The sequence below is a fragment of the Polypterus senegalus genome, chromosome 9, assembly GCF_016835505.1.
Source record: "Polypterus senegalus isolate Bchr_013 chromosome 9, ASM1683550v1, whole genome shotgun sequence".
Classification (NCBI taxonomy): Eukaryota; Metazoa; Chordata; class Cladistia; order Polypteriformes; family Polypteridae; genus Polypterus; species Polypterus senegalus.
The window spans coordinates 28,145,535-28,168,403 of record NC_053162.1 but is presented as its reverse complement, the minus strand read 5'-3'; the positions used below and the strand labels follow the sequence as shown (position 1 = coordinate 28,168,403).

At 38.0% G+C, this 22,869-nt stretch overlaps 1 protein-coding gene across 6 annotated transcripts in view; it reads right to left on the bottom strand.

Moving 5' to 3' along the window:
* LOC120535157 (spermatid perinuclear RNA binding protein) overlaps positions 1 to 22,869 on the bottom strand; it is a 306,536-nt gene that overhangs the window by 96,003 nt on the left and 187,664 nt on the right. The gene's annotated exons all lie outside the window — the stretch shown is intronic.

The following is a 22,869-nucleotide window of genomic DNA, read 5'->3' as shown; positions in this document are numbered from 1 at the left end:
GGTCATACATTAGACTTATTACCAAAGGACTAAAAGTTTATGTGAACCAGATCATTGATATTGGCCTATCAGACCATTTTCTTTTACTATTTAATATAGAAATAATGATAGAAAACATTCGCAAGAAGCATATTGTTAAAAAATGCTTCTTTGATTCATCAGCAGCTTCAAAATTTAGAAACATTCTAAGCAACCAGTCTGTAGTACTAACTACAAGAGCGAGGATAATGTAAATAGTAAGGTGGAAGAATTTATTACTAAGGTGAGAACTGCTTCTGACATAATCGCGCCTGAAAAGACAGTTAAAAAATCTTCTAGCATTGTTACACCATGGAAGACCCAAAGACTGTCTGATTTAAAAAGAACATGCCGGAGAGGTGAGCGTAAATGGAGAAAAACTAAACTAACTATCCATTATGAGATATTGAAGGTTAAAATAACAGAATACAATTAACACAGTCCGTCTTGAGAGGCGCTGCTAGTTCTCTAGAATTATAAATAACAATGCTAGTATTCCCAGAGTCTTATTCTCTACGATTGATCATCTGCTAAACCCAGGTAACTCAAAGGAATGCCTCCAAAATACTTCCAGCAAAACTTGTGAGGCTATTGCTGTATTTTTTAATCAAAAAATTTATGATATTGGAAATAATATAGTATATCTCCCAAACACTGCGGATCCTCTTAAGCCCCAGTACTCCGTTATAAACAAATTTAATTTCACCAGGATAGATTTACCTGGTTTATATAAAATAATTTCTCAACTGAGACTCTCCACCTGCGTCCTTGACCCAATACCAACAAGTTTTTTCAAAGTAGTATCGGGAGTGCTAACTAGTATTCTTGACATAGTAAACTCGTCATTAGATACGGGGGTCTTCCCAGACTGTCTTAAGACTGCTGTAGTTAAACCCCTACTCAAGAAAAATAATCTTGACTTCTCTGCTTTAGAAAATTTTAGACCCATTTCTAACCTGCCTTTCTTAAGTAAAATTCTAGAGAAGGAATTATGCAGCTAAATGACCACCTCAATAAATATGCTATTCTTGATAAGTTTCAGTTGGGTTTCAGAACAAATCACAGCAAAGAAACTGCACTCGTTAAAATAGTAAATGACTTACGGATAAATGCAGACAGAGGCCATTTATCTGTTCTCATCCTCTTAGATCTGAGTGCCGCATTTCATACCATTGATCATAATATTCTTAGAAATTGCCTTAGTCAATGGGTGGGCCTCTCTGGCAGTGTCTTAAATTGGTTTGAATCCTACCTGAAATTCTTTGTTAGTTGTGGTAATTATAACTCAAGGAACCATGATATTCTATATGTTGTTCCAGAAGGCTCTATCCTGGGTCCGCTGCTCTTTTCGATTTACATGCTTCTGTTAGGTCGGATAATCTCAGGGCATAACGTGAGCTACCACAGCTATGCTGATGACACGCAGCTGTATTTATCAATAGCACCTGATGACCTCGACTCTGTTGTTTCACTAACACAATGTCTTACTTGTATTCAGGACTACCAAAAAAAGACATAAATCGTTTGCAACTAGTGCAGAATGTAGCTGCTAGAATCCTAACTAGGAAAAGAAAATCAGAGAACATTTCTCCAGTTTTGATGTCACTACACTGGTTACCTGTGTCATTCAGAATTGACTTTAAAATACTGCTTATGGTTTACAAAGCCTTAAATCTTGCTCCATCCTATATATCGGAATGTCTGACACCTTATATTCCAAATCATAACCTTAGATCTTCAAATGAGTGTCTGCTTAGAATCCCAAGAGCTAAACTTAAAAGAAGTGGTGAGGTGGCCTTCTGCTGTTATGCACCTAAAATCTGAAATAGCCTGCCAAAAGTAATTTGCCAGGCTAATACGGTGGATCACTTTAAAACACTGCTAAAGACACATTACTCTGGTATGGCTTTCTCATAGCTTCATCTTAGTTTAATCCTGATGCTCTGTATATTCAAGTAATTATCATTACTATTCATGGTGGCTCCAAAATCTGTACTAACCCCTACTCTCTCTTCTGCTCTTTTTCCGGCTTTCTGTGGTGGCGACCTGCACCACCCTTACCTAATCAAAGCACCATGATGTCCCTACATAGATGGATTAACACTAGAATTACCAGAGTCTACGAAAAAAACTCGTAGATCCGGCCCACCTTAAAATTGTTCTCACCTATCCACCAGCGTCCTTTGTCCTCTAAATGTGCCGATTAAAGACAAGCTGCAAGCAGCCAGCTATTCCATCCCCCCACCAACTTAGAACGTGCACGCATTTCTCCCAGCTCATCCCTTGATTGATTATCCGGGAGTGGAGTTTTAGAGTGGAAATAATAGATTGTTATTTGGAACACACGCATTTCATATGTGTTCCGTTTCTACAGTAATCTGTGTAAACACATTGTTAAAACAGAAACTTTTTCATATTTTAGTAAAAAATGTTACAAAATATAGGCACAAACGATAGAATATGTGAAGCATGAAGTCCAAACATCAAATAAACACTTTCACAAAAGATTCATGAGTGCTACAACAGCTTCTTTGGCTTAGCGGTACGATTTGCTGATTCACAGAGAAGCAGGCTCTACCTCAGAGACCCGAGTTCGATCCCCCGTTGGGGAGAAAGTGTTATTTTTTTTTCTTTTTAACCTCAAACAGACATAAAATTTAAAAATCGGTATGCACTGTCAGTTAATGAGATCGTTATATTTTCATGTGGGATGCTCCTTTTAAAATATTTTTTAACATGACTGCAATTAACATGAACAAGTGTCCTTATAACTGTTATTTTTAAGATCCATAACACACAGACACAGACAGACAGAGCACTGCACAATAGAGAGACAGACAGGCAGATAAGTCACTAGATATAAAAATAAACAGGGAAGGCACATGTACTGAATAAGCTCATGCACTCTGCCGCACACACAACCCCGGACAAAAAGTACTTAGGCTGTTACTTCGTGTCAGATTTGGGGGAGACTGTGTGTGTGTGGAATGTTAGAGCATTTCTGTTTTAACAATGTGTTTACACAGATTACTGTAGAAACGGAACACACATGAAATGCATGTGTTCCAAATAACGATCTATTATTTCCACTCTAAACCACCAGCAGTTCAGTCATTCCCAGATAATCAAACAAGGCATGAGCTGGGAAAACTTAGTGAATGTTCTGCGACGGCTGGGGATGGAATAGCCAGCTGCTTGCTGCTCGTCTTAATTGGCACATTTAGAAGACAAAGGACACTGGCGGAGAGGTGAGAACGGTTTTAAGGTAGGCTGGATCTACAAGTTTTTTCGTAGACTCTGGTAATTCTAGTGTTAAAGTCCAGAAGTCTACGTGACCGTCATCATCAAATCCTTCCAAGTGAACCCTGAATACAATGAGGACTGATCAATTATGTTAAGTAGAATGCCCATATATATATATCTATATATATCTATATATATATATATATATATATATATATATATATACTGCTCAAAAGAATTAAAGGAACACTTTTAATCAGAGTATAGCATAAAGTCAATGAAACTTATGGGATATTAATCTGGTCAGTTAAGTAGCAGAGGGGTTTTTTAATCAGTTTCAGCTGCTGTGGTGTTAATGAAATTAACAACAGATGCACTAGAGGGGCAACAATGAGATGACCCCCAAAACAGGAATGGTTTAACAGGTGGAGGCCACTGACATTTTTCCCTCCTTATCTTTTCGGACTGTTTCTTCACTAGTTTTGCATTTGGCTACAATCAGTGTCACTACCGGTAGCATGAGGCGATACTTGGACCCTACAGAGGTTGCACAGGTAGTCCAAATTCTCCAGGATGGCACATCAATACGTGTCATTGCCAGAAGGTTTGCTGTGTCTCCCTGCACAGTCTCAAGGGCATGGAGGAGATTCTAGGAGACAAGCAGTTACTCTAGGAGAGCTGGAGAGGGCCATAGAAGGTCCATAACCCATCAGCAGGACCAGTATCTGCTCCTTTGGGCAAGGAGGAACAGGATGAGCACTGCCAGAGCCCTACAAAATGACCTCCAGCAGGCCACTGGTGTGAATGTCTCTGACCAAACAACCAGAAAGACTTCATGAGGTTGACCCAAGGGCCCCATGTCCTCTAATGGGCCCTGAGCTCACTGCCCAGCAGCATGCAGCTCGATTGGCATTCGCCATAGAATACCAGAATTGGCAGATGCACCACTGGTGCCCTGTGCTTTACAGATGAGAGCAGGTTCACCCTGAGCACGTGACAGAAGTGAAAGGGTCTGGAGAAGCCATGGAGAACATTATGCTGCCTGTAACATCATTCAGCATGAGCAGTTTGGTGGTGGGTTAATGATTGTCTGGGGAGGCATATCCATGGAGGGTCACACAGACCGCTACAGGCTTGACAAAGGCACCTTGGCTGCCATTAGGTATCAGGATGAAATCCTTGAACCCATTGTCAGACCCTATGCTGGTACAGTGGCTCCTGGTGCACGACAATTCCTGGAGGATGAAGGAATTGATACCATTGACTGGCCACCACACTTTCCTGACCTAAATCCAATTGAACACCTCTGGGACATTATGTTTTGGTCCATCCAATGCCACCAGGTTGCACCTCAGACTGTCCAGGAGCTCAGTGATGCCCTGGTCCAGATCTGGGAGGAGATCCTCCACAACACCATCTGTCATCTCATTAGAAGCATGCACCGATGTTGTCAGGCATGTATACAAGAACACAGGGGCCATACAAAGTGCTGCGTACAATTTTGAGTTGCTGCAATAAAATTTAGGCAAAATGGACTAGCCTGCCACATAATTTTTTCACTCTGATTTTTGGGGCGTCTTTGAATTCAGGGCTCTGTAGGTTGATCATTTTCATTTCCATCAAACGATGTGGCATCCTTTCGTTCCTAACACATTACCCAGTCTTTATCAGTATAGATATCCAGGAGGATTTCTTTTTCCCATTGAGATCTGATGTGTTTTCAAAGTGTTCCTTTAATTTTTTTGAGCAGTTTATATACATATATAAAATCATCTCATCTTGATTTTTCCCAATAACACTAGAATCCCTGAAGACTACAAAAAAACGTATAATCCCGGCCCAACAAATTCCTTCGCACCACTCCATCAGCGTCTTTTGTTTGGTAAATGTGTTGATTAGCACATGCAGCCTGCTGTCCCCATTCCCCTGCCTTGATGGAGCTCAACTCGGACAAGGCTCCTTATCTGCGTGTGAGGTGCCTGGAGTTGTATAGGGTAAATACATTATATCGTTATTTGGAATACATGCATTTCATGTGTGTTCCGTGTCTACAAAAATCTTGGTAAGTATAAGATGAAAGGAAATGCAAGGCAAGAAATGCTGAACACATACCTAAAGCAGGAATGTTTTCCATGTTATACTAATTATGACATGAAGTGTATAATGTGTAAGACTTTAGTCCAAATATCAAATTATTTATTTAAGAATATAACCAAAGAAAAAAAAGCATTTGATTTACATGTTGCTGTCAATGAGTTCCAAGCTCAAATGTTAATCAACAGGAAGTTTACACAAATTCTTGAATGGTTCAGAGGTAAGAACTGCTGCCTTATAACCCAAAGGTCCCAAGTTTGAGACCGGGTGCTCCATGTTTTGAGTAGTAATCTGCTATTATCATTATTATTACTATAATAAAAACACATATTTGATTTGAGTCTGTAACACCTGTTGTAAATTTTGGCCACTTGTAAAAGGTAGCACTTGTTTTTTTATTATTCAGTTTTATTCTCTCAGTGATGTTCACATGGTACAAAGAACTTGCCTATCCCTCTCTGAGTTAATGGCATTTATCTCCATTCTTTTCACAAGAGCACAGATGACCATAGTGGGTGCTGTGGCCGATGCCTGCTCAGAACTATTTGTTGTAGTAGCAATCAAAAATATGATGTCCCATGACCACTATCAGACTGGACAAAGGCAGGACCATAACAACACACAGCTTCTTCACAGCACTTTTGCTGGCTAATAGACTGCTGCACCGCAATGTAACTCTGCTTGGCATCATAAGTAAAATGGGACTTACACCTGTAGCTATAGTCCATTTAATAAGTGAGCAAATCGCCACATTAGTGTTTAGATCTGGCAGCGCCATACAAATAGTATATGCGTCCAAAAAGAAGAAACCTTTGACTTTAGTCTGTAAAGTTTTGCTACCTGTAAAAGACATTGTTGAAGGGAATTAAGTAGACACACAAACGCTGGTGAATTATGTCTTCTTGGTATCTTGTTGTCACTTGAAATTTTTTGTTATTCAGTTTCATTCTTGAATAAAAGTACACTTGTTTCATTATACCTTTACAAAAGTGTTTATTTTATATTTCAGTAATGATCTGCATTAGATCAAATCTGTCTCTGCCTCTCTCGCGCATACACACACACATCCATGCATGAAAACATCACTATTTGAAAACACTATGCCATTTGAACATGAGATGTTATCTGAACATGTTTTTTTTTCAATCTTGTCTGTACTCTGCATTATGGTGCATGGCACTGAAAGTGCAGACAGGCTGCTTCTTTTTAGGCACATACACCGTCAGCACAGTACTGCCAGATCTAAACATCACTGTGGCGTACACACACATGAGTTAGCTGCTGTTCAATTATGAAATCAATATGGACTGATTTCCTCACTAGCAGCAGAAACAATTCTGTGCTTCTAGTCAAGTCTTCTGAAAGCTTCTTGGAAAATGCTGAAAATGAATGGTTAGGTATATTTCTTCTTACATATAGGTTCATAATAAATCACCAGGGGCCACATGCATAACGCCATGCGTAGAACTCACACTATAACATGGTGTAAGCACAAAAGCGGAAATGTTTATATGCACAAAAAAATCTAGATGCATAAATCTGCACGAACGCCAACTTCCACATTCTTCCGCTACATAAATCCCGGTCAGCATGAAAAGTAACACATGTGCAAGTGCCTTCTAACCCAACCCAACTCCTCCCAGAATTGCACTTCTTTGAATATGCAAGTCAATATAAATAGCCCTTAAGCTCAGCCTTCTGGGAAAAGACAATGGCAAAAGCATGAGGGAAAATAGAAGAATTTCAGCGAATGCCAAGAGGAGGTAAGAAAAAGCGTACTATTCGTTGGTTTAAACAGTGGTATAAACAACAAAAGGAAGTTGATCGAGTGACACAGCGTGTAGGAGAAACTCGAAAGCTCAAGGTCATAAAGTCACGCAGTGCCCAAAATAAAAAAAAGAAGTCATATATCAAAGTCGCCGTGAAAAGGCGAGTCATAATAGCGTCTGAGTGTCATATGAAAGCTTATTAGGGTACAGAAAAAAAAAAAAAGGCACACAGTGGGGAAAAAAGCACGAAATGTCAACTTTATTCTTTAATCACGTAGTTTATTTTGTCATTAAAGTAGAACATCATAAACTTCATCTTCCATCCATCATCCAACCCGCTATATAGGGTCACGGGGGTCTGCTGGAGCCAATCCCAGCCAACACTGGGCGCAAGGCAGGAAACAAACCCCAGGCAGGGCGTCAGCCCACCGCAGTAAACTTCATCTTAAATTTGTTTAATTTACTAGTTTCTCAAATCCCATTGTAACTAAAGTAGCACGTTAAATTCTTTATTTTGTATTTCTCTATGTGCTCTGTGTGTGGGAATCACTACATGCTTCCGGGCTTTCTCTTCCTCCAACAGGACAGAGAATCCATTACATTCGTAATATTACAGCTCTCTGAATAATTACAATACTGAGATGTATACATGATATTATTTTCATGATGATAGAAGTTAAAGCATGTTATTAAACATGGGAACACGGTGGCACAGTGATTGTTCATGCCTCACAGAAGATGCTTGCGGCACTATGCGTGACCTTGGATGAATACTTTATTTTAGCAGTACTGTCTCTTTCAAACGTACTAACCCCCAATTCCTGTCCTTTCTTTTCTTTCTCCAAATACTCAATCAGCTCTGTAATAGACGTTAAGCCATTTGTAAGCTTAGAACACCGATTCTTCAAAACTTTTAAGGAACATTGAAATATCTTCGTACTACGTGTTTAATTGTTCTATCCATCTATCCTTCCAGTGTCACGCCAGCACTAACAAGAATACAGCGCGAGGCAGGAAAATTCCGTGAACGGAGTGCCAGCTCCTCGCTAGCGCTGTGGTACTGTGTCCTCGCATGTTTAATTATTAACAATATAGATTATTTAAATGAAGTTAAAGTTTTATCTGTATAATAAACATATTTTGCTGCATTTCATCTTAAAAATTATGTCATCATATGTAAATTTATATCGTCATCATATGTAAATACGCGCTTTATAAAGTGGCTCAGGTTGTGCAATATTATAACTGTAGTGCAAGGTTACAGTGAGGTAATTGTACTTATAAGTACAAACAGTTCTACAAGGAGCACTTGATGGACTGATTGAGTGTGTTTATAGTTCTTGGGATGAAACTGTTTCTGAACCGCGAAGTCCGTACAGGAAAGGCTTTGAAGCGTTTGCCGAGTGACAGCAGTTCAATAGACAGCATGGCTGAGGCAGCGTGTGCTTGATGCTGTATACTGATAATTCTCTTTCCAATCAGCTGCTGTAGATCTGTGATTCCCCACTCAGATACTGTGATATAAATACTCTGAGTGGTGCAGTGAGAGTAATATGGAAAAAGATGATCCGCTGTGGCAACCCCTAACGGGAGCAGCTGAAAGGAGAAAAAGAAGACTACTCCATGGTAGTAAAGTCCAGTTTTTATCAACTGAGGCAAATTTCTAAACTAAAATGCTTTCTATCACAGAAGGACTTAGAAACAGTCATTCATGCCTTTATTACATCTCGCCTTGATTACCGTAATTCCTTATATGTGGGTCTGCTAAAATCTGCTCTGTCATGCTGCAGAGTGATTTTTGATTGGGACAAGAAAAAGGGATCACATCTCCCCCATTTTAGCCTCTCACCACTGGCTACTGGTGAAATGTCGCATAGATTTTAAAATCTTGTTGTTTGTTTTTAAAGCATTGCATGGTCTCGCTCCAAAATATATCTGTGACCTCCTTCACCCCTATGTGCCACCAAGAGTACTGAGGTCATCAGGACGACTGCTCCTTGTAGTGCCAAGATCTCGGCTGAAGTCAAGGGGAGACCAAGTTTTTTCAGTTGTTGCTCCTAGGCTTTGGAATGACATGCCTCTGCACATCAGGTCTTCAAACCTCTATCGAGGTTTTTAAAAGTCGGCTTAAGAACTACTTGTTTTCTTCTGTATTTTTCTGTGTATGATGGGATTGTGGAGGATGTTATAATTGGTTGTTTTATTAATCTGCATTTGCATGATTGCTTGTATTGTGTTTATTTTAATGCTTTTTTGTACAGCACTTTGGTGCAACCTCTGTTGTTTTAAATGTGACTTTATAAATAAAATAATCTGATCTAATCAATGACTGCTACAGTTATTAAATAATACCAAAACAGTTTTAATAGGAATATGCATTATATAAAAATGTTTTTTCAGTCCAGATTTAAATGCTTGGACAAACAGGGCACCTCTATTTGTGGTAGCAAGATCATTCCACAGTTTACCAGTTCTGTAATTTTGGCTCCTAGACCATATTTATTTATCCAGAAAAATTTCTGCATCTTTTGATTATGCTCTATACAAAATTGGTAAGATAAGAAGTGCTAGGCTGTTTACATCATCAGATGTTAAAAGGATTTTTAATCCACTGTGGAAAAAAGATAATTTCAAAATTATTTTTAGAAATAGCTTAATACTGTTATTTTTAAAGACTGCAAATTTTTCATTCTTCCTGAAAAGCCTACTTACCCCAAACATACGTGAGGGAAATCGTATGTCCTTATCAGCACAGCAACTGCCCACTGACAGTTGCCTTTGTTTTGCAAATATGTGCGGCAACTCACCCACCCCTCATTTAGCCAGATGTTTGTCCCTTCTGAAACTTAACAGTCTGTGTTTATCACCGCCAGCCCAAAAACCAATCCCTTACAGCTCAAGTCTGCGTTGGAAGATTTTATATAGCAATGACTTCTAAGTAATGATATATCTTTATATGAAATACTGTACATTTCATGCATTTTCAGTGTGTGCAAAAACTTATTAATGTACAACAAAACAAGAAGTGTTAGGTTTTACAGACACAAAGCAAATGTACTGTATGTAATTTTGACAATCTCGATTCTGTGACGTCAACCGGCACACAGACCTAAACTACCCTTTAGCATTAATTTTTGCAACTTACAAACCTATGCAAACTACTATTCAACAGAAATATATTTATTATATCCAGTGTGACTGCTTGAATGTGAAACACACACAAACATACACGCATGAAAATGTCAGCAACATGCCATTTGAACGTTTATATTCAGTTTAATTCTTAAATAAAAACACACTTGTTTTGACATAACTTTTGTAAAAAAAGAGTTTATTTTATATTCCATGTCTTAATTTGAAAATGACACCTGTACATCACATTCACAGTAATAAAACAATCTGGCTATTATCCAAGAATAAAACCGAATGAAAAAAAATTGTTCAAATGACATGTTGTTGTCAATGTGTGAAGACTATGAAGTTCAAATATTATTCGGTACAAAATAAAGATGCTTGCATTTATGTGTGTTCTTGTGTGTTTCATTTTCAAACAGACATATTTGATATACAGTAATAAAAACATGCATTTGATCTGAGTCTGTAACAGTCTGTGCAAATGTATGGTACTTACACAATAATGACAAATTACCCTAATGCGACATAATCTCGATATACAGATTACAAAAGATCAAAAGTATGTATTTATAATATCAACTGTAACCAGCTAAAAATGAAACATATAAATACATATTTTAATTTGAAAATGTTATTTGGACCTTACATTCACAGTAACAAAACAATTTGGCTTGCTGTGAATGTTCAAAGATTGCGACTTCAATAACAGTCCGTGTAAATTTTTTTTTTTTCATTTTTGTATCTGTCAGCACTAAAAAGACAAAAATTACCCTAATGCAACATAAGCTCAATATATACATTACAAATGTGTCAAAAAAAAGTAAGACCGAAATATTACTAACAGTGTCAGATTGGGGGGTGGGCGTGTTTCAAGTGAGAATTTACTTGCTCTATACTGATATTACACTATTGTTTTCCCAAAAATGTAGGGTTGGGCGGGAACGTATGGGCACAACAGGAAATAATTCCTTTAAACTTCCGAGAATAAAGGATATTTTATTCCAGTCTATTGAAATACCACAGCATGCTTAGCATATATACACCTGATGTGCTTCCTGTGCAAAAGACTTTATAAGCACGGAAAAGACTGGAAATGACTGTTGGCGTAGATGTGAATAGTGTTTTGAGGCAATGGAACTGGAAATTCAGGGGAATGGATAAAACCAGACATTCACACAGGTGAGTCGTTTCTGCTTGGTATCTTGTTGAGCAAACAGACACCACAATGTCCAGTGCCCTGTCATGCAAAAGGAGGCACTCCCCCTTGGAGGCTTTTGCACTGATGCAAGAAATAAGTGATTGCAACTCAAACGGTAGTGAAGAACTTATTTTTCATATCAAAGAAGATGACGGAGCAGACACAGTGGTACACTCAAGATGAGGACGAGGGTTCTACATCGGACAAAGACAGCAGAAGCCCTCCCCGCAAGAAACGTCTGCTCACACAAAAGAACAAAGCAGCTGCACCAGGTGTAAAGGCGAATGATGGCAATATTTGGATGCAGAAAGAAGTCTTCCTGCCAGTGAATCTGCCACACACATATCCTTCAACGGGACATCAGAGGCTACAGGGCACGACAAGGCATCAGACAAAGTTCTTTTAGGGATTGTGTGTTTTGATGGTCTTTATATAGTAACCATTTTTATGTTATTTATATAAGCATATATTTGTATGCTGTTTACTAGTATACTTTTATTTTTATAATTTCTTTACTTATTTTCCTATAATGTAAAGTCAAAAGTACACTGCAGAGCTTCCTGTGTTTGATCAACATAGTCATGCTGTTGACTATTGGAACAGACCCCAGCTGAAGCTTGTCTGTCTACAAGCTGATGGCGTTTATCCATACTTTTCACAAGAGCAGCAACAACCACAGTTGGTGCTGTGATTGATGCCTGGCCTGAAATATTTGTTGTACTGGCAATCAAAGATAAAATGCCCCTTAACCTTATCAAAACTTCATGGAGCATTTGCACTTTGACAAAAAGGACACCCGTGCAGAATGTGTGAAAAATGACAGATTTGCTGCGATCTCTGACATCTGCCAATGTTTTGTTCAGAACTGTATTTTGAGAAACAAACCAAGTGCAACATATTACCATGGACGAGCAACTGTTTTCAACTATGATCCGTTGTCCTTTATTACAGTACATCTTGACCAAAGCTGAAAAATTTGGCATAAAGTTTTGGATTGTGACAGAATTGGAGACAAAGTATATGTGCAATGCTACTCCATACTTAGGAAAGGACTCCAGTCATTCCACAGGAGAAAGACATTCCGAGAATGGTATTTAGAATATTATTCTAAAGCTTATGGAGCTGTTTCTGAAGAAAGGCGGAACAGTAACAACAGACAACTTGTTGTTGCTGGCTAATAGACTGCTGCAATGCAACATGACTCTGCTTGGCACCTTAAAGTGTGATGGGAATCTTGGGCATGCGTCCAAGAAGAAGTCTGTCTGTGTTTGTTCTTCGTACCATGCACCAAAATGTGGAGATTGGGAATGACCAAAAAAAAAAAAAGAAAAAAACACGGTCACAGACTACAACAACTTGAAGGTATGTGAATATACATATAATTTAGCATCAGTGCCAAAATGTTGTCGAATATATACTACACTGGTTATAGCATTTGTTGAAAATGTTACATACACTTATGTCTCGTCAGTGTGACGTTGACATCCTGGACAAGAAAAGGCAATGGTAAAAGAAAAAAGAATGCAATCTCGACTACAAGCTCCTGTTCCCCCTGGAAAGAAATGTCAGGTGATTCTTCGCTATAATTAAAACCATAGTACAGTGTGGTATGTAAATTGTGATAGGTACACCTGTCAACAAATATAGGAAGGAGGGGCCTGGAGTGTGTGTAAACTGTTAACATTTCAACAATTTAAGTTATCACGTTACTGACCTCTCCGTAAACACTTTCACAACAGGCATAACGAAACAAGTGTGTTTTCATTTAAGAATAAAACTGAATAAAAGATACAATGCTTTCAATGTGTACCAGACTGTGTGCTAATCTCCACTATTCTCTTTTATTTCTTCTTGTACTTATTTGTTGATCAAGGCAACATGCAGCCCACTGAAATGGATTGAAGGCGGGTGCCCTAGCTGTCCTAAAGACTGACATCATCAAATTAAGACGTATATTTGCTTGTTTCATTTTCAGCTGGTTACATTATATACTTTTGATCTTTTGTGATGTATATATCGAGCTTATGTCGTTTTAGGGTAATTATAACAGCACTGATAATTTGTCTTTATTGCGCTAACTTTTACAAGTACCATACACTTACACAGACTGTTACAGACTGACATCAAATGCATGTTTTTATTATATCAGATATGTTCATATGAAAATGAAACACGCAAACACATACATGAATGCAAAAGTCTTTATTTTGTACCGACAGATATTTGCACTCCACAGTCTTAACACATTCACAGCGACATTACTTAAATGATTTCTTTTCATCCAGTTAATAACCAAATTGTTTTGTTACTGTGATTTCGAAATACAAATATCATTTTCAAATGAATACATGAAATATAAACACTTTCACAAAAGTTATGTCAAAACATGTGTGCTTTTATTCAAGAAAAAAACTGAATAAAAAAATTGTTCAAATGACATTGAACATGAATGACATTTTGAGAAGTCCAAATAGTGTTTCCAAATAAAGATGTTTTCATGCATGTGTGTGTTTCACATTCAAGCAGTTATATTGGATATAATAAATATTGTATATTTCTGTAGAGTAATAGTCTGTGTAGGTTTGCTAGATGCAAAAGTAAATGTTAAACGGCAATTTAGGTCTGTGTGCCAACTGATGTCACAGAAGCGCAATTATCAAAAATAAAGACTCACATTCAAACGGTTATATTTGATACAATAAACACATATAGTACATTAGCTTTGTGTCTATAAGACCTAACATTTCTTGATTCATCATACATTTTCACGATCGTTGTAGTCACGGAACACACACGAAATGTACAGCATTACATAAAATGATTTATCATTACCTATATAATTCCTTACAAGTTTTTGCTATATAAAATCTTCAATGCAGACTTGAACAGTAATGGAGAGGTTTAGGGTAGGGGATTCCCGCATTCAGGCTGGCAGTGATAAACACAAAGTGTAAATGTCAGAAGGGGCAAACAGCTGACTGAATGGGGGATGGGTAAGTGCTGCTAACTAAGACATTTGCAAAACAAAGGCAGCTATGGACATATGATTTTCTCACTTATGTTGGGGAAAACATACGATGATCAAGGGAATGAAAATTTAGTGAAGATTCTAGTGTTAACGAACTTGCCCACAAGTAGAAGATTTCTGAATTGAATATCAGTTCTTGGTCTAAAATTTATACATGGTGTAGCCCAGTTTTCCTTGGAGCGGTGTGCTGCAAGAAGCCTTGACTGTACACTGCCACAACCAGGCTGGATATGGCTAAAATATCCAAATCCTTCAACTAATGTAAATTACATGGCCAGTGCACATATTTATCAAGTGTCTCAGAGTTACTCCTAGGAACTGCAGTAAGATTCTGAATAGGGTAAGAATTTGTTCTGCTACATTGTAGAACATGAGAATTAGTTATGACACATCCGACTCCTACTCCCAACAAGGAGTAGTAAACTGCATTTGAGAATGAAGTTACCATTTTATTGAACTCTGACCTGAAACTGACACAGATTTTATTTATGAATGTGTTTGTTTAATTTTAAGCAAAACTGCATTTCTAACATAAAAGTAAACAAGCCTTCAGGTTAGAGTTCGGAGAGGATAAAACAAACAAAAAAGCAATGTGTCTGCCCCTCTGAGTTTCACTTATATGTAAGAGAATTAAACTGCTGTTAGGCTACGAGAGTCTTTGCAAACAAGACAAGCTATCCACGCATGAAATTTTAAAAAGCAAATACTCGAGAGTTCTGCTAATGCCTTTCTTTGTGTGCCAAGCTCAAAAGCTGATATACCGAAGGAGCGATTAGCCTTTACTCAATAAACCTGTTTAACATGTTTACAACAGGGGAAAGGAGAATGAAATTTTACCTAAAAGAATAAGTTGTGTGGAGTTCAAATAAAATACTGCATACAGTATATGGAAAATGCATTATTAATATCACCATCCACTTTATAAAAGTGGAAAAAATTGATTAAAGGATATCACATTATATTATGAAGCATAACAACCAAAATATATTTTATTGAAATATTTAATCATCATGATGAAATGTTGTGGTTTATAAATATAAATGAAATATTACAGTAAACATATACTGCTGCTGTAAATTATTTCAAATTAGAGATGGTTTGGAACAGAAACAACCATTTTAAAAAATCTGTTATAGAACCAGACTGTATCAGTCATCACAGTACAGTAGCACACAATCAACAAATCTAAATTTCCTTAGACTTCTCAATGCCCCTATAGCAGTTTATGTAATAATAGAGACAAATATTTTGTAGGTTTGTGTGCAACATTACTCTTAAAATGTTCGATGTTAATGTTGTTGATTTTTTTTTTTATAATTATGTCTTTCATTTTTCTATTCTTTAATATGTAAAGCACTTTGAGCTACTGTTTGTATGAAAATGTGCTATATAAATAAATGTTGTTGTTGTTGTTGTTGTAAAATAAAAAGTGTAGACAGAAACATTTCATCAATTTTTTTTGTATGTTTCGAGTCTGTAAACTTAGAAAGACCTGCTATATACTGTAAGAATAAGCAGTATCTGGAAAGGAGACCATATCATGTAACAGGTTGATCATAATGGTCAAGTCTGTAAATTCCCCCATATTGAAAATAGTTTCTCCCAATTGTTTAACTGTCCTCCCCAAGACAATATTTTGCATGACTTTAAGTTGGTCCCAAAGAGGTAGTGGGTGTCTGAACGTGTGAGTGTACTTTTTGTCTTATCAACACCTTGTGTCCAATGCTAAAGGAATGGGTTTCAGTTTCTTGCAACCATGTTTTGGAAGAAGCAGGTTTGGTAAATGGATGGATGAACAGAAAACAGATGTAGTGGTGTAGTGCATGACAATGTTGTTTAGGGCCTCATAACCGTATTATAAAATACCTGTAATGATGCAAAATTCTGTTACTTTAAAATCTATAAAGATTTTGTGATACAAAAAAGCTTTTTTCTTCTTGCAAATAGGCAAAGACTGTAAATAAATAAGCCTGTATACGCTGTGCAATACAGTGGTGTGAAAAACTATTTGCCCCCTTCCTGATTTCTTATTGTTTTGCATGTTTGTCACACAAAATGTTTCTGATCATCAAACACATTTAACCAATAGTCAAATATAACACAAGTAAACACAAAATGCAGTTTTTAAATGATGGTTTTATTATTTAGGAGAAAAAAATCCAAACCTACATGGCCCTGTGTGAAAAAGTAATTGCCCCCTGAACCTAATAACTGGTTGGGCCACCCTTAGCAGCAATAACTGAAATCAAGCGTTTGCGATAACTTGCAATGAGTCTTTTACTGCGCTCTGGAGGAATTTTGGCCCACTCATCTTTGCAGAATTGTTGTAATTCAGCTTTATTTGAGGGTTTTCTAGCATGAACCACCTTTTTAAGGTCATGCCATAGCATCTCAGTTGGATTCAGGTCAGGACTTTGACTAGGCCACTCCAAAGTCTTCATTTTGTTTTTCTTCAGCCATTCAGAGGTGGATTTGCTGGTGTGTTTTGGGTCATTGTCCTGTTGCAGCACCCAAGATCGCTTCAGCTTGAGTTGACGAACAGATGGCCGGACATTCTCCTTCAGGATTTTTTGGTAGACAGTAGAATTCATGGTTCCATCTATCACAGCAAGCCTTCCAGGTCCTGAAGCAGCAAAACAACCCCAGACCATCACACTACCACCACCATATTTTACTGTTGGTATGATGTTCTTTTTCTGAAATTCTGTGTTCCTTTTACGCCAGATGTAACGGGACATTTGCCTTCCAAAAAGTTCAACTTTTGTCTCATCAGACCACAAGGTATTTTCCCAAAAGTCTTGGCAATCATTGAGATGTTTCTTAGCAAGATTGAGACGAGCCCTAATGTTCTTTTTGCTTAACAGTGGTTTGCGTCTTGGAAATCTGCCATGCAGGCCGTTTTTGCCCAGTCTCTTTCTTATGGTGGAGTCGTGAACACTGACCTTAATTGAGGCAAGTGAGGCCTGCAGTTCTTTAGACGTTGTCCTGGGGTCTTTTGTGACCTCTCGGATGAGCCGTTTCTGCGCTCTTGGGGTAATTTTGGTCGGCCGGCCACTCCTGGGAAGGTTCACCACTGTTCCATGTTTTTGCCATTTGTAGATAATGGCTCTCACTGTGGTTCGCTGGAGTCCCAAAGCTTTAGAAATGGCTTTATAACCTTTATCAGACTGATAGATCTCAATTACTTAAGTCTGTTCTCATTTGTTCCTGGATTTCTTTGGATCTTGGCATGATGTCTAGCTTTTGAGGTGCTTTTGGTCTACTTCTCTGTGTCAGGCAGCTCCTATTTAAGTGATTTCTTGATTGAAACAGGTGTGGCAGTAATCAGGCCTGGGGGTGGCTACGGAAATTGAACTCAGGTGTGATACACCACAGGTAGGTTATTTTTTAACAAGGGGGCAATTAGTTTTTCACACAGGGCCATGTAGGTTTGGACTTTTTTTCTCCCTAAATCATAAAAACCATCATTTAAAAACTGCATTTTGTGTTTACTTGTGTTATATTTGACTAATGGTTAAATGTGTTTGATGATCAGAAACATTTTGTGTGACAAACATGCAAAAGAATAAGAAATCAGGAAGGGGGCAAATAGTTTTTCACACCACTGTATATACACCTTTAATAGCTGCACTAGTTTCTTGCCCCAAGTTAAATTAAGCTAGAAGACTGTACTGAGACTGTAATCTAGTTTACTTATATTATAGGCTATATCATTCACTTGTAGCACTGTTACATATTTGGTTATGTACCCTTTTGACTAGTTTTCTATTCTGTGAAATCGATGCTTTTGAAAGTGTGATAATCGGCTGATCCCAAATTTAATAATGACACAAGCCCAAACACTACTAGATACTGATGTCTTCTGAAACAGTGGCTCCAATAGTTTTTGTGAGTGGCAATAAAATTGTCAAGTTTAAATCAGAAAAAGGGGGGAATGAGAGACTGGGAGTGTACCTGTCATGTCAAATAATTATAATTACCACATTTCATGTACAGAGGATGTTATATATAAAACAAAGCTCAAATTTCTGGACAGCAAATCTTTTTTAAAGTACCCTCTATCCACTGTTACTACTTGAAAATTGAATTACAGTAATCCCTCCTCGATCGCAGGGGTTGCGTTCCAGAACCCCCCGCGATAGGTGAAAATCCGCGAAGTAGAAACCATATGTTTGTATGGTTATTTTATATATTTTAAGCCCTTATAAACTCTCCCACACTGTTTATAAATATTCTCCACACAGTTACACAGTAAACCCTCGTTTATAGCAGTTAATCCACTCCAGACAGATAAATGAATTTCCACGAAGTAGTATTCTTTATTTATAAATCTAATATGTTCGCAGTTAGAGCATAGAAAACCTGTTTACAACCTTCTAAATACGTTTTTTAACATTATTAGAGCCCTCTAGACATGAAATAACACCCTTTAGTCAAAAGATTAAACTGTGCTCTATGACAAGACAGAGATGACAGTTCTTTCTCACAATTAAAAGAATGCAAACATATCTTCCTTTTCAAAGGAGTGCCATCAGGAGCAGAGAATGTCAGAGAGAGAGAGAAATGTAAACAATCAAAAATCAATAGGGCTGTTGGGCTTTTAAGTATACGAAGCACCCGCGATAAAGCGCCGCAATGAAGGGATCAATGTGAAGGTAGTCTTTCAGCATTTTTTACAGGAGCGTCCGTATCTTCTAAGCAAACAGCCACTGTGCAAACAGCCACTCTGCTCACACCCCCTCCGTCAGTGAATGTCAAAGAGAGTGAGAAAGACAGAGAAAAGCAAACAATCAAAAATCAATACCGGCTGTTAGAGCTTTGAAGTGTGCAAAGCACCGTGCGAGAAGCATATCGTATATCACTGAGCAGTTTTATTTAATACGTAATACATGCTCTGATTGGGTAGCTTCTCAGCCATCTGCCAATAGCGTCCCTTGTATGAAATCTACTGGGCAAACAAAATGAGGAAGCATGTACCATAAATTAAAAGACCCATTGTCCGCAGAAATCCGCGAAACAGCGAAAAATCTGTGATATATATTTAGATATGTTTACATTTAAAATCCACGACGGAGTGAAGCCGTGAAAGTCGAAGCGCGATATAGCAAGGGATCTCTGTACTGACAAACTGATTAGAGATAGCCTATTTATTTTATTAATGGAATAGTGCTCACTTCTTTTGCAACCATGCTTAAAATTTTACTTTTTCTTTAAATTCTTTGCTAGTTTGCCCAATTTACAAATAAGAATAAAGATGATTATTCTGGATTGAGTATTTTGCATTTCTCTTCTTTTTGTTAATGAATATTTTTTCTTTTGTTATTCTTTTCATGAATAGAAGTATTACTCTAATTTTGTGTTTATTTTAGCTTTGATTTCATTAGGAGTCTGTTGTCCCTGTTCTCTTTTTAATATCCATCCATCCATCCATCCATTTTCTAACCCGCTGAATCCGAATACAGGGTCACGGGGGTCTGCTGGAGCCAATCCCAGCCAACACAGGGCACAAGGCAGGAACCAATCCCGGGCAGGGTGCCAACCCACCGCAGGACACACACAAACACACCCACACACCAAGCACACACTAGGGCCAATTTAGAATCGCCAATCCACCTAACCTGCATGTCTTTGGATTGTGGGAGGAAACCGGAGCGCCCGGAGGAAACCCACGCAGACACGGGGAGAACATGCAAACTCCACGCAGGGAGGACCCGGGAAGTGAACCCAGGTCTCCTAACTGCGAGACAGCAGCGCTACCACTGCGCCACCGTGCCGCCCTCTTTTTAATATGACACAAAAAATTGGAAACAGACAAAAGTACCTGGGTTTATTATAGAAATTATTATACAGAATATAGAAAATTTATTCTGTAGAATATTCTATTAAATATTACCATTTTAAAGCTAATAAAAGAGAAACAAATATTTTTTAAATAACTACTGAAATACTTTAGCTGCTTGTTTCCAAGGGTATTAAATAATACAATTTCTAAATGTTCCTACTACTGTATGCATTTATGTATTCTTAGAAAAGGATAAAACAGTAACTTTTGAATAGCACTGAGATTAAATTTTATACTATCATGCAAGCATATTAAAATCATTACCCACTAGTACTGTAAGTCATGATACATAAATAAATACTACTGTGCATGTTTTCATACAACATTTAGCCACTACCACCTAGAAAAATGTGTTTTACTGCTTAATCTTGAAAAGTGTCCTCGAGTATCTTGACATCCTCAATTAAATAAAATGTATCATTTTTATTGATTTTATTTTCTGTTAATGACAGATATTAAGAGATTTTCAGGATAGGACGTGAGACAATACAAGGTAAGGCAGTTATTTCAGATAAGAAAGACAGAAGTTTTCAGGTAAGGTGGTTGTACTCATTGTGCCTGAAAGAGGCAATGTGTTGTGTGTTGAAATCTTATTTGATTGAACCCCACACCTTTTCTCTTAACTTTATTACATGCATTGTAATGGTTGGCAGGCAGTGACAGGCATCCTTTCCTGTACCTTACTGGGGGACCCAGGTGGAAAATGGACATGGAAAAAGGCAGGAGGTCCCATGTCTACACAAGGTTCTAAGCATAGGATGCAATATGAGGAATGGGTACGCTGGCATCCCGGCAGGAATCAATGGAGGAACACTACTCAGTCAGGAATCCAGCTTAAAGGAAGGGTAGGGGGACTGTGATTATGACATGTAGTTTTTACTGTTTTAATGAACTCATTGTTTTATAGTAGCCTTACATGTTTCTTTGTATAGCACTTTGGTACAACTCTGGTTGTTTTTAAATGTGCTTTATAAATAAATTTGATTGATTGATTGATGTTCATCCAAACTGGTAGATGGCAGTATCCCTACGGACAGGTACATCCATGGACAACCACAGGGCATTCTGGGAGTTGCAGTGCTTTGGAGCAGCCCAGGGGAGGGTCCCTGGGAGCCACCATGGGGTGCCTTTAGGGGCTGTGCTCTGTGGTGCTTGGGACTTCCAACCGGCCCAGACATGCTTCCATTGAGCTATGCACTGGAAGTAGTCCCAGGACTGAGATAAAAGGAACAGACTTGCCAAATCTTGGCAAGTCGGGAGGAGAGAGGACAATGCTCTAATAGAGGTGTGAATGAGAAGAAAAGATGGAGATTGGTATTGTGTGTGCATTGAAAGACTACTGTAAAAAATATGTACATATAAATCACTTATTTGATCCTAGGACTTGTGTTTGTGTGGTGGTGTTTAAGATTTGGGGCACTTTACCTTCCCCATGTGATCAAAGCATGTTCCAATGATTACCACATAATGGAGCAATAAATAAGCCAAACAAGTGCCAATTGTATTATCTGGGAGCAGTAAGACACATGTGGCTATTTTAAGCTTAATATGCTTTATAATATGGTATGACATTGCTGCTACCTTGCTTTTTTGCCTCAGGAATAGTGGATTTACTTTCATAATGTGCTACAATGACTCAAAGTTTTATCTTTTACATCAATCAAAATCATGTAGTATTCCATAACTGGACAGCTTTTACAGTAATGTGTTTTTAGAAACCTTGTTTGTTTTAAAAAATTTATTTTGTACTGGTAAGAACCAAAATAATTTAGCATTATCTTATTATGTGTACAACACATCAATTGGCATTGCTAAAATATCACCACTAGGGACAAGAGTAAGCAGGACAATGTATTTGAATAGGCAAGTAAAAATGTCTCTATATTCTGTACATGTAATAATAATGACTCTAAAATTAAGTATAAACCATCAGAGGAACTGAATTCCACTTTAAATTTATTAATCTGATGAATTTGAGAATAAAATGAAAGGGTAAATCTATATATCTATATACAGTGGAACCTCTAGATACGATCACCTCTGAATACGAGAAATTCAAGATAAGAGGAAAGTATGAGCGAAAAATTTGGATCTAAATATGAGCATTGGCTCGCATAACGAGCCACGAGCCAGGCTGTGGTTATGCGTGACACGTTTCCCGATCCGCCTCGACTCACGGATTCACCCAAGCTGACGCTGCCAGCCCGTCAGCTCACTCAGTGTTCCTTGTTCTCCCATAGCGTGAGGATCTACGCGTTTGTGCGCTTGTGAATTCATTGTTTCGCTGTAGCAGTTCGCTGTATAAGCGTATTCAAAAATATCGCGGACATGCAGACAGAGAATAGGAGACGATTGCCCTCAAGAGGAGAGAGAGAGAGAGAAAGAGAGAGGCGCGTGCGCAAGCGAGCAAGCAAAAGAGATAAGGAGAGACGCGTGCGCGAGCGAGCGAGATAAGGAGAGAGAGAGAGAGACGCGTGCGCGAGAAAGAGAGATAAGGAGAGAGATGCGCTTGAGAGAGAAGAACCATCAGCTCAGTTATGCT